The sequence below is a fragment of the Psammomys obesus genome, unplaced genomic scaffold, assembly GCF_907164565.1.
Source record: "Psammomys obesus unplaced genomic scaffold, mPsaObe1.curated_primary_1811, whole genome shotgun sequence".
In the NCBI taxonomy this organism is placed as follows: Eukaryota; Metazoa; Chordata; class Mammalia; order Rodentia; family Muridae; genus Psammomys; species Psammomys obesus.
In genome coordinates, this window is record NW_026594428.1 from 18,152,857 (window position 1) to 18,168,494 (window position 15,638).

Here is a 15,638-nt window from a genome sequence, read left to right on the forward strand (position 1 = left end):
ATTAATTATTTTCCCACTAATATTCCTGACAGGTGGGGGTTTGTTTTAGGAATGTCCCTTCCTCGTGTGAAACCAATACCTCATACAACAAGCTCTTGTCTCTGAGGCTAAACCATCTATGCTGGAAACTAAGGGACCTCATATTTGTTATAATAGTGATACTGGATTTTCTATGGAAATTTTGATATAAGAAATGAAATATAATTAAAATAAGATGGTCTTCCCTTTATCCTCCGGGAGGATAGACTCTCGGGTTGCATCATCCATTCAGCAAATGAAGAATAAACTTTGGTAGGAGTATAACTATGCCCTTCCCAGCCTTTCTAATACAGGTCCCCTTTTCTACCTAATGTTGTATCCGTATCATTGGTCTTTGCTTCTATTGCACAGACAAAACAAGAAATCAATAAGTAATTATGGATAGGCAAAGGAATGCTGCTGATTCCCTCCAGTGCCCAAGTCACCATGGCTGACAGGGTAACACAGCCTGGTGGAGTTGTCTGAGCACTCTGCACACATGACCCAGCTGCTGTGGTCATGCAGACTGGACCTGCGGGAGCACATCTAACATTCGCTCATCATACTCATCTTCTGGCTTCCCACGTGAGTTAGAACACTGTTTCTGAGATACAGTCAAGAAAATTTACAGCAAGGTCAAAATTCAAAAACTTCAAAATTTTCAGCTTTGTAGTAAGGACTAATTTAATACCTCCTTCATTGTATTAGCATGTTAATAATTGATAGATTTGACCTCTGAGTATCTAAGATGGTGTTGGAAGAACAGTAAGTCCTCTATAAAAATCCATTAAACTCCTAGATTGAAAAGCTATTGTTTTCATCAACGAACTTGCTCACCAGGAGTTTATTAATCCTTCTACTATGCAAGAAATATCTTCTCCAAGAAATGACTAGAAAATCAAAAAGATTCGGGCCATATTCTGAAAATATAAACAAACAAATATCCAAGGCAAGACTTATGTCTCAAGGCTCTCAATTGCAGCTCTTCAAGTGTTTTCTTTCTGAATCACTTGATGTCAAGTTAGGGTAGCAAAAGAAAAGGCTGAGGTTAAACTCAGCTATGAAATATTCTCCTCTGTAAATCTGAGAATTTACCTGGTGTTGTTTGTATTGACAAAGAAGGTCTTTCTTTATGAGGTCCCTTGACCTCTAAGAGACAATTCTCAGACACTCATCATATACTATCTGTCCAAAAACAAATGCACAAATGGGAATAGTAGCAAAAATCAATTGTGCAAAAGTGAAAATCGATGTAAGTGGCAGTTGCTGAACAAGAAGTGACTAAGTTACAGCCCTTACTCAAATAGACCCCCAAGGAACGGAAACCCACACAGCTTCACCCAAATTAAACATTTCCTCTGTAATTCTACTCTGTCACTGAGCTTCACCCCTCTGGCTTTATGTCAAAAATTCCTGAGACAAAGAGCAGTGGGGCAAGACTCGATCAAGCAATAGAAAACTCGACAAGTTGAATGTAAGTTCACATACATACAGGAATTCAGGTTGTACTCAACTCAAACTCAACCACTTATCTTCTGGCAAAACTAGATAGACTGGGTGGTGTTACAGCTACCTTAAGTTCCTAAAATTAGATGGTCCTCTTCTTTTCAGGTATTTCATTCACCTCATGCCTGCCAAGCTAGTTAGATAGAGAAAAAAATATATGGCCTATGGTGAGGAAAGCCAGCCTGGCTAACAGAGTTGCATCTGCTTTTTTCACTCTGCACAGGAGACAGAGTTGCTTCCTTCTCTCCTGGGGACAGTGATACCATTTGCTTGGCTACCTAGCTGTCCCTGAGCTTTTAGCATCTGTTGGTGTATCCCTCGTGCCTGGACTTCTTCATTGGGCTATGCAGAATTGTCCATTAACCTTAGACTTCTGCTAGACCACAACAAGCAAACCACACTAGACCCAAAAGCCTCATGCAGTTTGAGAAGTCCTGCTTAAAAAAGAAATACTTATTATCATGAGATCATGTAAAGTCTTTGGAATGCACTGGCTTGACCTAAAACATAAGCCGCAAAAGCAGCAGTCATTTCATTTCTGTCACTCAGCGTGTAGATCACTCTGCTAACACCACTCAGGACAGTAGCCTCTGAAGCCCCAAGTTCTCAGGAACCCACAGCTGAGATGCTTTTGCTCTATGCTCAGGCTTTCTAAGAATGGGCTCCCTGTCCCACATCTTCCATCTCAGTGAAAATGCTACAGCAGTTACTACTTGCGTTATTTTTAACCACTAGCCCACATCCACAGTTCCTCAGTCCTATATGAGACCTGTGCACTAGGAAAGACCAAGAAGTCTTCAGATGATCTGTCACAGGGTAACAATATGAAAAAAAAATGTTATCAGTGGCCACAAAAGAAGTAGAGTCAAAGAATTCATAATCTTCTTGCTTCTTTTTGTTGCTGCAGGTACTGAGGTAGCATGACCTGTGACCTCCTGAGACAGACACTGAAGCCCATTTCCTCAGTCATAGACTAACCTGTGTTTGAGATATGTGAATCCAGTTAGCTCTCTTCCATGCCAGTATGTCCCCTGACACCCATTTCCTCAGTCTCCCACCCTCCCATCCCCAGCAAACAGCCATCTCCATATTCATTCACCACACAACCAGTTTCTTATCTCTTGAATGCTTTATGTTTAATTTTTTTCTGGATTCAATTCCAAAACAGATATACATTTCTCTTGTTTATGGTCTGATATTCTGAAGCCATTTTCTCTGAAAAAGAAGGAGGTATGTCTGTTTCTCTCTTTTCTGTTTCATCAGCCTCCTGTATTCATTCTTGCTCTGTGAATCCACATTCTCTCTGAACTGTCTTTGTCTCCTCTCCTGATCACCCTGCTCCAATGTTCTCACTGATATCCCCTCACACTTAAGTTTCCCAGTTAAGATTGTAGTTTGCTCTCTGTGTCTTCCAAGCTTCCCATTTCATACTTCTGTCCCTTGCAGGTGGTCCTGGCAGCTGTCCTCACACTGTGATGAAATCATTGCTCAATGCAAAATTGAATGGATGAGCTAAGGAGGACTCCCAGCTATAACCCCAATCTTCATGGTTAATGACGCAACACCACAGAGGTTTAATTTGCTGCTTGGGTAGCCATCTTGGATGACTTTATGGATGAGTGCGTGGGTCAGTTCTCCCCCCATGCACACTTTGTACCTGTGGCTCCAGTAGGGTATAAGGCTCACAGCCATTCCTGTCATTGGTGATACCATCTCCTCTACTGAGTAGGTCTCTGTCCATTAGCAGGATCTCATTCACCCATGCCCAGTAACACAGACCTGTAATCTCTGCTACTCCAGAAGCTGAGGCAGAAGTATCTGTGTGCTTGAGCCACAGATTAAGATCCTGTCTCAAACTATAAGCAAGAAATGAGACTGGAAATTAAGTGGTAGAGCACTTGTTTACAGATGTTATTCCCAGCGTTCAACTCCCAACATTTCCAAACCTTAAAGAATAAAAGCCATCGTATGCAAGACATGCTGGGGACTGTTGCCAAGGTGCCTGTCTAGGAAAAAATGAAAATGAACTCTGGAGGTCAATCCCTGACACTTCCTCCTCAGGGAAACACTCTCCTTTGTGTTTTTTGACCACTAATTTCCTTGCTTTCCTGTTCTCCTGCAAGACTTTTCTTCATCATCTATTTTAAAGTCCCTGATCTTCTCTGGGCAATCTTTCCTTTGCATCCTATCCTATGTGTGTAATTGATTTCATCAGCTCTCCTGTGAAGGCATTTGACACCACTGGTACCACAGCTCTGTGTGCTCTCACTCCTGCATTTTAAATCTATACGAGAGCCTAGCTGTGCAAATGTCTATGTGATGTTTCCACATGGGTAACTGCCTCCTTCCATGGTCCTCACATCAGAACTTAGCTCTCAGTATCATCTCCAAATCTATTCTTCCTCCTTCATTGCTTGGTACAGTGCCTTCCTCATTTTATTGCACCACCGTTACTATCTTCAGAACACACTCTTCAAATCACATATTTGCCCTTGCCAATATTCTTCAGAGTCCAATTCCTCTAAAGGTAACTTTCCACCCTTGTCTCTGAGACTTTCTCGGTCCACCTCCCCTCAGCTCTTTTCTTTAGCCTCTCTAGTCTTGCTTCTACTTGTTCTTACTCTGCAGGCTGCCCCAAGGTCTGTATTGCCTACACGAGGTTAACTCTTCAATCTCCCTCCATTCCCTCCATGCCCAGCCATTTATAGCCCCAGCTTCACTGTTACTTCTTCTGCGAAGCCTTTTATGCCTCTCTAGAGCTCTCTAGGGTTGGAAACAATAGTTTCACTGCAGAGCTCTTACTGAAGGCTTTTGCTGTGGCTGTACCAAAATGCTTGTCCCTCCACGCCTGTCATTTTCTCTCTTCTCATCTAGGGCTGCACGCCATACTTATGAGCACCTACTATGTGATAACACCATGTATCTGCCTGTGGACTCAGGCTTGCCAGGGCATATTCAGTGTCTACAGTCCTTCCCCTGTGTGCAACATTCTGCAGGAGATGGGACCCAGGTGAAATTCCAATTTACCGGTCGCTTATGAGCATGCATGAAAAGCACCTGACTTGCAGTGTCAATGTGATGTTTCAGAAGCCTTTTGTTCAGATCCATAAACACGAAGGGCTAAATTTTGTTCAGTTGTATCCCAAATTTAGCTTTATAGTATTAATTAGAACACAGAGGACACAGTTTAATAAAAACAGTAAAGTCAGCTTTTAAATGTTTTTAATGAAATAGAATTGCATCACTTCCCTGCTCCCTTTCCTCCCTCCGGCTCCTCACAAGTACCATTCTTCGAATCCTTCCCATTACCCCCTCACTCCCAAGTCGATAGCCTTACTTTCTATATTACTCTTCCAAATGTGTGTGCGTGTGATTGGGTGTGTACACAAACACACGTAAATCTGCTGAATCCATTTTTGGTAATGAAGTGTATGTGGTTTCAAGGCTGACAACTTTGCATTGAACAGCCAGTAAGTGGGCTCACCCCCGGGAGAGGCTAATTCTCCTTTAGTTGCCAAGCCTCCTTTGCCTAGGACTGGAACACTGAGAAAGCGTCTCACTCCACATTAACATATCCGTTGATATTGCCACTGTTTGGTTCTTGTTTACACCGCCATTCCCAGGAGAGACTTTCACAGCAGACTTCCTGCAACTATGGCTCTTACAATATTTCTGTTCCTCAGTGTTCCTTGAACCATAGTTGCAGACACTGTGGTGTAGATGTGTCTGTGGGGGCAGGACTCCCCACAGTCCAGTGCTCTCTGCATTGTGTCCAGTTGTGGTTTCATGAGATGGTCTCTATTAGCTGTAAAGAGAGGTGTGGGTTGTTGTTTTTTTTGTGGGTTTTTTGTTTGTTTGTTTGTTTACTAGAGTTGGTAGTTGGTAGCCACATTTCTCTGTAGATAGAAAGGATAGGATTCAGAATATAGTGAGGAATTTTGCTGATCTAGCAAAGTTGCAGCAGGAGGCTCTTTTCTAAGGTTTGTGACCTCACTAGCCCTGGGAAGCTGGCTAGATTTCCAGTAGAAGGCATGATTCGCCTCATGATTAGTAGGTGTTAATTTAAATTAGACAGGTCTTGGTTGCCACCAACACGTGCTTGCTGCTTATTGCATCTTGACGAACTGTTTGCCGCAGTGGTAATTGTTGTGGTTCACAGTTGTTGCAGCTGGATAGGACTACTTAATTGCTTCCTCCCCTTGGCAGCCTGAGTAGTATTTTCTGGAATCACAGAAACTAAACCTCAGGACAGAGGCTATCATGTCAAGTGGTATCTTCAGCAATGGGGGTCCACCCCAAACTCCTGAGAGGCAACCAAGGGTACATCAATAGTCTATATTGTCTTGGGAAATCACTTTCACTTTCCTAACCAGTGCTTAAAAAGTGGTTTCTTATGTCTGATACTGGGATAATCTAGGGTTCTTGGGAATATTATCAGCCCAAGTGGATTAAGTCATACATGTGTACAGAAACTTCCACACATATATGCAGACACATACACTCATATGTGCCGTGTATAATTTTAGGTAAATATAAAATAATATCATCTGTTAAGGTTTTATCAGTGTTTTTTTGTCCCTCCACCTTCTATACTGACATCCCTCTCTCCTCCCAGGTTTTAGCCTCATCTCAGTTATTCTGTCTGACACTTCAGATCACCTATATCCTACTGTTCATCTCATAATGCCTTTTCCCAGTATAACCCCTTTATACTGTCCTGGTTTCTGTAGATAGTCCATGCTGTATACTTAACTTACACCTTGGGATTTAGAGCTAGGAACCGCAGATAAGAGAGAACATGTTGCATTTGTCTTCCTGGGTCTGGGCTACCTCACTGAGTATGATTCTTCCTGTGTCCATCCATTTATATTCAGATCTCATGATATCACTTTTCTTTACAGCTGGAGAGTATTACCCTGTGTATATGTGCCACATTTTGATTCTCCATTCATCTGTTGCAAGACATTTGTGACCCAGCCACCCCACTGCTTGGCATATGCCTAACAGACTCAATGTCCTGTTCTATAGATACTTGCTCAGACGTTTCATTGCCACCCTACTCACAAATAGGAAATGAAAGTCAGATTTTTTACTTAAAGTCTCAAAGACGACACCAGAAAAGAGGCTCTTCTGCTTCCTACAGTCTTTGTTTTTCTTCTCTTGGTACCAACTAAATCCAGACAAGTAACAGCCGTTTACCTTCTTTGTCTAAAATATATACATTTCTTCCCAACTTGTCAAATATGCTTGATGATGGTAGGTCTTCAGAATTAGCCTGATTGAATTAAATTGAGTTCATAAAATGGATTTATACATATCTGCTTTCAAAGATGGTACTTCAGAAGAGCCCTGTTCTTATATATACTGTACCTTTAAAACCCACGTCAGTCTAGTTAAATTTCTTTAGAAGCAACAGAGCTGGAACACAGTAATGAAAGCTGAGGGTCTGTCCAGCAATATTTATTTCTGCATTAAACTGCAAATACTCCCCTTTGGCCCCTAACATTTAGTTTAAATATTTAACGCTAATGGCTTCTAGAATTGTTGGTGGAATTAGCTTAAATGAATCTTTAACAAACAGTTTACCTTAAAAAATAAAGAGAATTATTTTTACCTTAAAAATAGAGAGAATTTTGTATCATTACAACAAAGAACAGCAGAAGGTTTCATTGCTATGCAAAATCTGGCTTGGTCTTCAATCACCCTGACTATGCACCAAACATTCTGCTTCCGTTGTTTTCATGCTCATGGGTACTTTCTATTGAAATAAAGACATAAGGAGATAACTCCACTAATTCAGAATGTTTTCTTTCTCAGTTTAAAGTAACTACATTAATGAGTTTGTTCCACCTAGAAATGACTGGGAAAACAGCACATCTTTGAACAAGCATTTTTCATACATGAGCACAATTTGGGCCTTTTCAGAAGCTGGCCATGATACGTGGTTTGACTATTACTTGAACAATTGGTTCCACAGTGTAGAAGTCTTGAATGTGAATGTGAGTGACGAGCCCTAAGTATCTGAGGCTGATAAATGGATGAGCCTGAGTTACTAAAAGCCCAAAGGATTTGCAACACACATTCCTTTCTATCTCAAGTCACTCAAAGAAAATTAGAATTGACAGGCTTTATGGGCTGTAGAGCCTTCAAGGACAGCAAAGGCGAAAAACTTGTATATGTTGCTTCAACACGGAGTAGTTTCTGGGTGTCCACTGAGAAATCATTGTTCTGAAGCCAAATAAATCTTATCAGAGGAAGAAAATTTGAAAGCTGTTTATAAAACAAAAAACTAAAAAGAAAAAAAAAAAAGGGGGTCAGTGACCACACATGGTAAATGTTTATGTTAGGTTTCAGCTGATGTCCCCAATGTAAGTAAGCAATGTTTATTGTCAAAGTCGGTTATTTGATGAAGCTTGTACCATCAGGGGTGTCTATTTGTCATAAGAAAAGAGTTTGCCGAATTTAAATTCTAATATCCAATACGCCAAAACTGGCTTTGCAGAGTGTTGTAAACAGGGCCGTCAACTGAACTTAACCAGGCCATGGCTCTTTAATCACCCAACTTTGACTTGCTCTCCCAAGCTCATCTCCCAGAAGCAGAAGTCAGAGGCCACAGAACATGTAACTCAAAATCCAGCTCCCTCCTAACCCTCACCTGTTTACTGAGTTTGCCACGATGCCCCGTTTTCTCTCTCATGACTACCAAGTCTCCAAACTTTCCATTTAGCAGTTGAGGCATTTCTCTTTCGTCCTCCTTCTCGTAAACTCTATTCTGGGGCCTGAACCACATCCTTCCACTGACTGAGTGGCAGCTGGAGGTGAGGCAGGTGGGAGTCTGCGCACAACCCCACACTGCAGCTCTCATTCCATCTCATGTAAGCCCTCCTCCCCTCTAAATGGCATGGTCGACACGTCTTCTGGACTGTGGGTCTGTCATCACTGTTCCCTAACTAGGAAGGGTCCCACCAGGTAATGCCTTGAGGGACCAGTCCTTCAGAATGCAAGGCACCCTCTTCTAGTGGGTATGAATGCCTGTACCCAGCCTTGAGAGAAACTGGAGCACATCTAATGAGAAATGTGATGTGATCACACTTCTCATCCCTCTATGCCCAGTTCTTCTGAGAGTCTGTGGCTGGGGAAAGCTGAGTATCTTTGCTTTAAGAAGGAGCTTGTATTTTCTGAGCCATCAGAGATGAAGGAACAAGGTCACATGCTCTAAAAGATGTGCACAGAATTGGCATCAGTCCAGGGGCCAGAGGTGCTGATGGATCGATGCTTCAGAATTGCTCTTAAGATTAGCTAAAAATGAGGCAAGTTCATTCACCCCACGCTGGAACGTGGGCAGCCTAGAGGAGCTACCACGGACACTGATGGAGCTGAAGACTTCCTTCTGAACTATTTCAGCTGAACCAGTGCTGCTTTGCAGCCCAGCTGTGTGTATATCATGGATCATCAGCAAAGAAAGATTCTCATGTGATTGCTTTCCACTAAAACAATACCAAAAAAAAAAAAAAGACCATAAGACTCTAAACAGCCTCTAGATACAGTCAGAGAGTATGGCGTCTGTAGCAATGAGTGGGTTGCTACAGACTATTGCTATGGAATGGATGAGCGCTTTGTTTTACAATAATTACTGCTGCTATCTTATATCATAAAATGCAGTTAGCATATGTCAGGCCTCACTGTGCTCAGGCCTTAAGCCCGGCACCAGGGTTTCAAATCTACAAGGCTCACAGCTCAAAGACAGACAGAATCATTGCAGTCTATAATGTGCAGTAAACATGCAGTGTTGGTGGGAAACAGAAACTGCCACGTATTCCTAGACTCCCCGAGCCTTGGAGGCAGCACACATTTAGCTGCTGTGACTTGATGCACCTGCATCTCCTGCCTCCTGTTTACCTGGCACAAGACAGCACCAGGCTACAAGTACCAAACAGATTGTGGAAGGGAAGGTGCTGTGCTGTGTCTCTGAGCACAGCTAGAAGGTGTGCACATGTAACAGGGATTCAGGGAGTCGGTGAGGCTCCATACTCAGGTATGAGATCTCTCACCCCGGAGACTGTGCCTGTTTTTGATCCCATAGAAGTCGACATTGAGAATGCTTTATGTGACATTCCCTGATACACTAGACTAAAAAACTTTAAAATTGTGTGTGTGTGTGTGTTCCACTTAGCTGTCACCTCAACCTATGCAGAAAAACTACTGGCCAGTGGTTTGCAACTAGGGTGAGTCATTAGCATCAACCAAAAGGAGAAGGAAGGTTTTGCAAGGAATCATGGGGTGGGCCTTCCTCAGAACAATGCAAAAGAATGTCAAGGGTGTTGCTGCTCTTTAAGCCCTCATGCTCATGAATTTCACTGCCCTTGGTTAAAGGAGGAAAGAGAAACTAGAACAGAGCTTCTGGGTGATTACACTGGCAGAGAGGGCCTGATCCTCACAGCCTGCTTCTCCACCTCTCCTTAATATGAGACCTTTCAAGTAGGGGAGAGAGAGGCATTGAGAGCAGTTTGGGCCTTGATCGGCAGCTCTGGTTCAGCCTGTGAACAAACCTAGTGGGCTCCATGCTGATGTGGGTTCAGTGCTTTGCAGCTTCTGTAAGAAATTATGGAGCAAAAGCATGTCATCCTAAAGAAATTTGCAAACTGCTCAGCCAGCCGTGCATCCCACCCTGTCAGGGAGGTCTCTCCATTAATAGCATTCTGACTGGAAATGCTTACCATATGATCAAAACTATAAAATGAAGGGGTTGAGGAAACAGCTCTTGGGTAAAGTCCTTGTCCAAGCATGCAGACATGAGTTTAGATTATCATCACCCACATAAAAACCTTGGTGCATGACGTACACCTATATGTCAATACTAAGAGAGAGACAGGAGGATACTGGGGGCTTGCTGCCCATCTAGCCTACTCAGAAGGTGAACTCTGTGATCATTTAGAGACACTGACTCAAAAATAAAGTGGAGAGTGATAGGGAAAGACACTCAAACTTGACCTCTGTCCTCCACACATGCATACATGTATATGTCACATATAGTGAACGTGTGTGTGTGTGTATCTGTGTGTACGTGGGTGTTTCTGTGTGTGTGTGTGTCTGTGTGCCTATGTCTCTGTGTGTGTGTCTGTGTGTGTGTGTGTGTATCTGTGTGTCTGTGTGTGCATGTGTGATGCGTGTTTTAAGTTTAGGGGCTTCACAACAGAAGCTACGTAGAATGACTACACACTGGACTGATGGTGAAGACCTGAGACCACGAAGTTGAGCCCTGCCCTGGTTTCCCTGCCCTGGGAATCCCTGAAATGTCACTGTAGAAAGCTACCACTTTGGAAGATGATAACTTGTGAGAGAGGCACATAAGAAATGTTGTCACTGAAGCCAGAACTGGTAGAAAGAAAGTAGGAGGAGACATTAAAAAGGTCAGGTGATTCCTAGTGGCTAAACCTCAGCGACTTTAGGCTTCTCTTTGAATTTCCATCCCTATCTACTCAGAGCAATTTAGCAGCCTCCAGTTTTTAAGTGTAATCTGTTAAAAATAAAAACCAATTTGAGGCACCAGATATCATATCACATTTTTGACAGCTTAGCTGGGTCTCTAGCTGAAGGGCACATCTTCTGGGTCGCTGCTCAGGGTTTGCAGAGTCACGGACATTTAAAAAGTTCCTTATCAGCAGTCTGAAGGGTTCACAGCTCTTCCGTAGTCACTGTGGCTGTTCCTCAGTCTCCATTTTCTTCCCTGAGCTTTCTTATTTAATGCCACACAGATGGTACAAAGGGATCCTTGGTTAAGCAGTTAATAGACTATAATACACAAACACACACATACACAGCCAAGAATGAGTTAAAATTTAAACAAGAAAAAAAAGTGAGCAAAGAGACAAATTATCGATAAATGAAAGTATCCCCTGGAGTTGTATATTTGTGTAAACCACTTTTGCCTTTATAAGTGACATCAAGAAGTAACCAAATGATAGTTTATTGCTAGCTAGATTACAAATATGCACATGGCTAGTGGGACCAGAGGCATGTTCAGTTAGCAATAACATTCCCCTTAAAAAAAAAAAATACATCTTCATTTTCTGAGCTTATTTAGAACACAAAGAGAATGATCAAAAATTCAAACAATAAAAGATGTGGAGAGCAATCAGGCTTATTTTCACAGTAACTAATTGGCCAACATAACGGCCTGTGATGAGCTGTGATCCATCAACACCCTGGCCCAGCCGCACCCTGGCCTCCTGCATCTAGCGTTACAACATTGCATGACATTTGTAAGTATGTGACTATGGGCCATCAGAATAGAAATCTTCATGTCCCCGCCAGGCTTTCCTGTGCACAGCCATCAAAGTTTGGCCATTCCAAGATTCCTGTTTCACTGCATTAGAGGGGAGAGAGAAAACGTCACCTCCCATCCAGGGTTGTTGTTATGGTGTTTGTGTGTGTGTGTGTGTGTGTGTGTGTGTGTGTATGTGTGTGTGTGTAGTATGCATGCTTGGAGGTCCACAACGGATCACCGCCCCCCCACTTCTCCTCTCTCATCCCCCTTATTCCTATTTCTTTTCCTGTTGTCTAAGCTATACTTGCTTTCAGAAGATGACCTCATTTCTCATTTTTGTGAAGAAAACATGCAAAACCAAGAAGACTGTGACTGTCACAGCACCAAATCTCCCCACTTTCCCATCTCTTGGCTGGACAGCCTGTCTCTCCTCACCTTTTCCTCTGTGGCCAGCAACCCCTTGGTCCACTGAATTCTTCCAGTCCTATATCACCCTGTGATGCTCTCTTCTCCCCTGTGTCACCAGCTCCTTTATCTTGGATGTTGAGTCATTCCAATCAGTGCACAGAAGGTCTGAGTGTCTTCCAGACTATCCCTTAAAGCGTCTCTCCATCCCTCATTCTATTGAAGCCCCATGTTGGTGCTTCCCTCAATTCTATAACTTTTCCAAGATCTGTCCATACACTAAATCTTCCTTTCATTAATTTATATAATCTTCTCAGCCCACTTGAGACAGACTTCACCAAACTTCTCAAACAGAGCATCTCAGTCCCATTGCACTGGTTTCCATCTTCCCAAGAACAGTGCAGGTGCTTGTCCTTGTGGCTCATGAGGGCTTCTCTCACATTCACTCCCCTTGCCTTGCCCGACATCACACCGGCCTCAGCCTCCTCCCAGATGTTCCATTCAGTTCCTCTCAGCCTTCTTAGAAGCTGTTCTGACTCTGACTCTTGGAGCATCCCTCGGCTGGTGTGGCCTCTGCTTTCTGCCTTTTATAATTTGCATTCACTCTCCAGGTTCTTTCTGTTCTCTTACCTTGGGTATTATCTGTATTCTAGAGCTTTACCTCTGACCTTGCTCTTGAAAGTCAGACTTGCAGATTCTGACAGATTCTTTATCCCACATCCATGTCTTTCAGTCATTTTTAAGCCAACATGCTCCCAAAGCAGTCTTGGCTTTCCTTTCAAAACTGCTTCTCTGCCATAATTGTTTTCAGGAACAGTGCCTCTAATTCTTCAGCAGAAACACAGGACGAAGCATGGCTTCTATGTCTAACATCCAAAGGCCAAAGCCTCAGATCTTTCAACAGAAATTCAAGCATTCCGCCACTCTCTCCCTACCTCTTCAACATAGTACTTGAAGTCCTAGCCAGAGCAATAAGACAACTAAAGGAGATCAAGGGGATACAAATTGGAAAGGAAGAGGTCAAAGTGTCACTGTTCGCAGATGATATGATAGTATATATGAGCGACCCCAAGAATTCAACCAGAGAACTCCTCCAGTTGATAAACACCTTCAGCAAAGTGGCAGGATACAAAATCAACTCAAAAAAATCAGAAGCCCTCCTGTATACCAAAGACAAAAGGGCCGAGAAAGAAATTAGGGAAACAACACCCTTCACAATAGCCACTAACCACATAAAGTACCTTGGGGTGACACTAACCAAGCAAGTGAAAGACCTATTTGAGAAAAACTTCAAGTCTCTGAAGAAAGAAATTGAAGAAGATCTCAGAAGATGGAAAGATCTTCCATGCTCATGGATTGGTAGGATTAACATTGTGAAAATGGCCATCCTGCCAAAAGCAATCTACAGATTCAATGCAATCCCCATCAAAATACCAACTCAATTCTTTACAGACCTTGAAAAAAAGATTCTCAGCTTCATATGGAGAAACAAAAAACCCAGAATCTCCAAAACAATCCTGTACAACAACAGATCATCTGGAGGTATCTCCATCCCCGATCTCAAGTTGTACTACAGAGCAATAGTAATAAAAACTGCATGGTATTGGCATAAAAACAGAAAGGAGGATCAATGGAACTGCATAGAAGACCCAGAAATAAACCCACACACCTATGAATACTCGATTTTTGACAAAGAAGCCAAAACCATTCAATGGAAAAAAGACAGCATCTTCAACAAATGGTGCTGGTCCAACTGGATGTCCACATGCAGACAAATGAAAATAGATCTATATTTATCACACTGCACAAAACTAAAGTCCAAGTGGATCAAAGACCTCAACATAAAACCAGATACTCTAAATCTGTTAGAAGAAAAAGTGGGGAACAGCCTAGAACTCATTGGCACAGGAGACAACTTCCTGAACAGAACACCAACAGCACAGGCTCTAAGAGGAACAATCAATAAATGGGACCTCATGAAACTGAAAAGCTTCTGTAAAGCAAAGGAAACTGTCATCAAAACAAAACGCCTGCCTACAGATCGGGAAAGAATCTTCACTAACCCTTTATCTGACAGAGGACTAATATCGAGTATATACAAAGAACTAAAGAAGCTGAAAAGCAGCAAACCAAGTAATCCAATTAAAAAATGGGGAACAGAGCTAAACAGAGAATTCTTGACAGAGGAATATCGAATGGCAGAGAAACACTTAAAGAAATGCTCATCCTCATTAGCCATCAGGGAAATGCAAATCAAAACGACCCTGAGATATCACCTCACACCCATCAGAATGGCCAAGATGAAAAACTCAAGGGACAACACATGCTGGAGAGGTTGTGGAGAAAGGGGAACCCTCCTCCACTGCTGGTGGGATTGTAAACTGGTACAACCACTCTGGAAATCTATCTGGCGCTTTCTAAGACAATTAGGAATAGTGCTTCCTCAAGACCCAGCTATACCACTGCTAGGTATATCCCCAAAGTTTGCTCAAGTACACAAAAGGGATATTTGCTCAACCATGTTTATAGCAGCTTTATTTGTAATAGCCAGAACCTGGAAACAACCCAGATGTCCATCAACGGAGGAATGGGTACAGAAATTGTGGTATTTTTACACAATGGAATACTACTCAGCAATCAAAAAGGAGGAAATCATGAAATTTTCAGGCAAATGGTGGGATCTAGAAAAGATCATCCTGTGTGAAATATCCCAGAAGGAGAAAGACAAACACAGTATATACTCACTTATATAGACCTATAAGATATGATAAACATGATGAAATCTATACACCTAAAAAAGATAATCAAGAGAGCGGACATGGGGTAAGATTATCAATCCTCGTTTTGAAAGACAGATGGGATGCGCATTGAACATTGACAGGAGTCTACTGAGCACATTGGAAAGACTCTAGCTAGCAGTGTTTTCAAAGCAAAGACTCATGACCAAACCTTTGGCAGAGTACAGGGAATCATAAGAAAGAAGGGGAGTTAGTCTGATGAGGAAAGGATAGGAGCTCCACAAGGTCCAAAGATATCTGGGCACAGGGTCTTTTCTGAGACTGACATGCAACCAAGGACCATGTATGAATGTAACCTAGAACCTCTGCTTAGATGTAGCCTGTGGTAGCTCAGTAACCAATTGGTTTCCCATAGTGAGGGGAACAAGGACTATTTCTAACAGGAACTCAATGGCTGGCTCTTTGGCCTCCCCACCCCCCAAGGGAGGAGCAGTCCTGTTAGGCCACAGAGGAGAGCTTTGCAGCCAGTCCTGAAGATACCTGATAAAACAGGATCAGATGAATGGGGAGGAGGTCCCCCCTATCAGTGGACTTGGCAAGGGGCACGGTGGAGATGAGGGAGGAAGGGAGGGACTGGGAGGGAATGAGGGATCGGGACACGGCTGGGATACAGAGTTAATAAAATGTAACTGATAAGAAAAAAA

The 15,638-nt window shown here is 42.6% G+C and overlaps 1 protein-coding gene and 1 long non-coding RNA gene across 5 annotated transcripts in view; one reads left to right on the plus strand and one right to left on the minus strand.

Annotated features, from left to right (window-relative positions):
• Ctnnd2 (catenin delta 2) overlaps window positions 1-15,638 on the plus strand; it is an 894,554-nt gene that overhangs the window by 861,665 nt on the left and 17,251 nt on the right. The gene's annotated exons all lie outside the window — the stretch shown is intronic.
• LOC129685448 (uncharacterized) overlaps window positions 5,187-15,638 on the minus strand; it is a 142,590-nt gene continuing 132,138 nt past the window's right edge. For 2 of the 3 annotated variants that reach the window (XR_008721488.1, XR_008721489.1), the window contains one exon: window positions 5,187-5,329. This is a non-coding gene — a long non-coding RNA (uncharacterized LOC129685448). Of the gene's footprint in view, window positions 5,330-11,294; window positions 11,317-15,638 lie in introns of those variants that run through there. The other variant, XR_008721491.1, reaches the window with a different exon arrangement.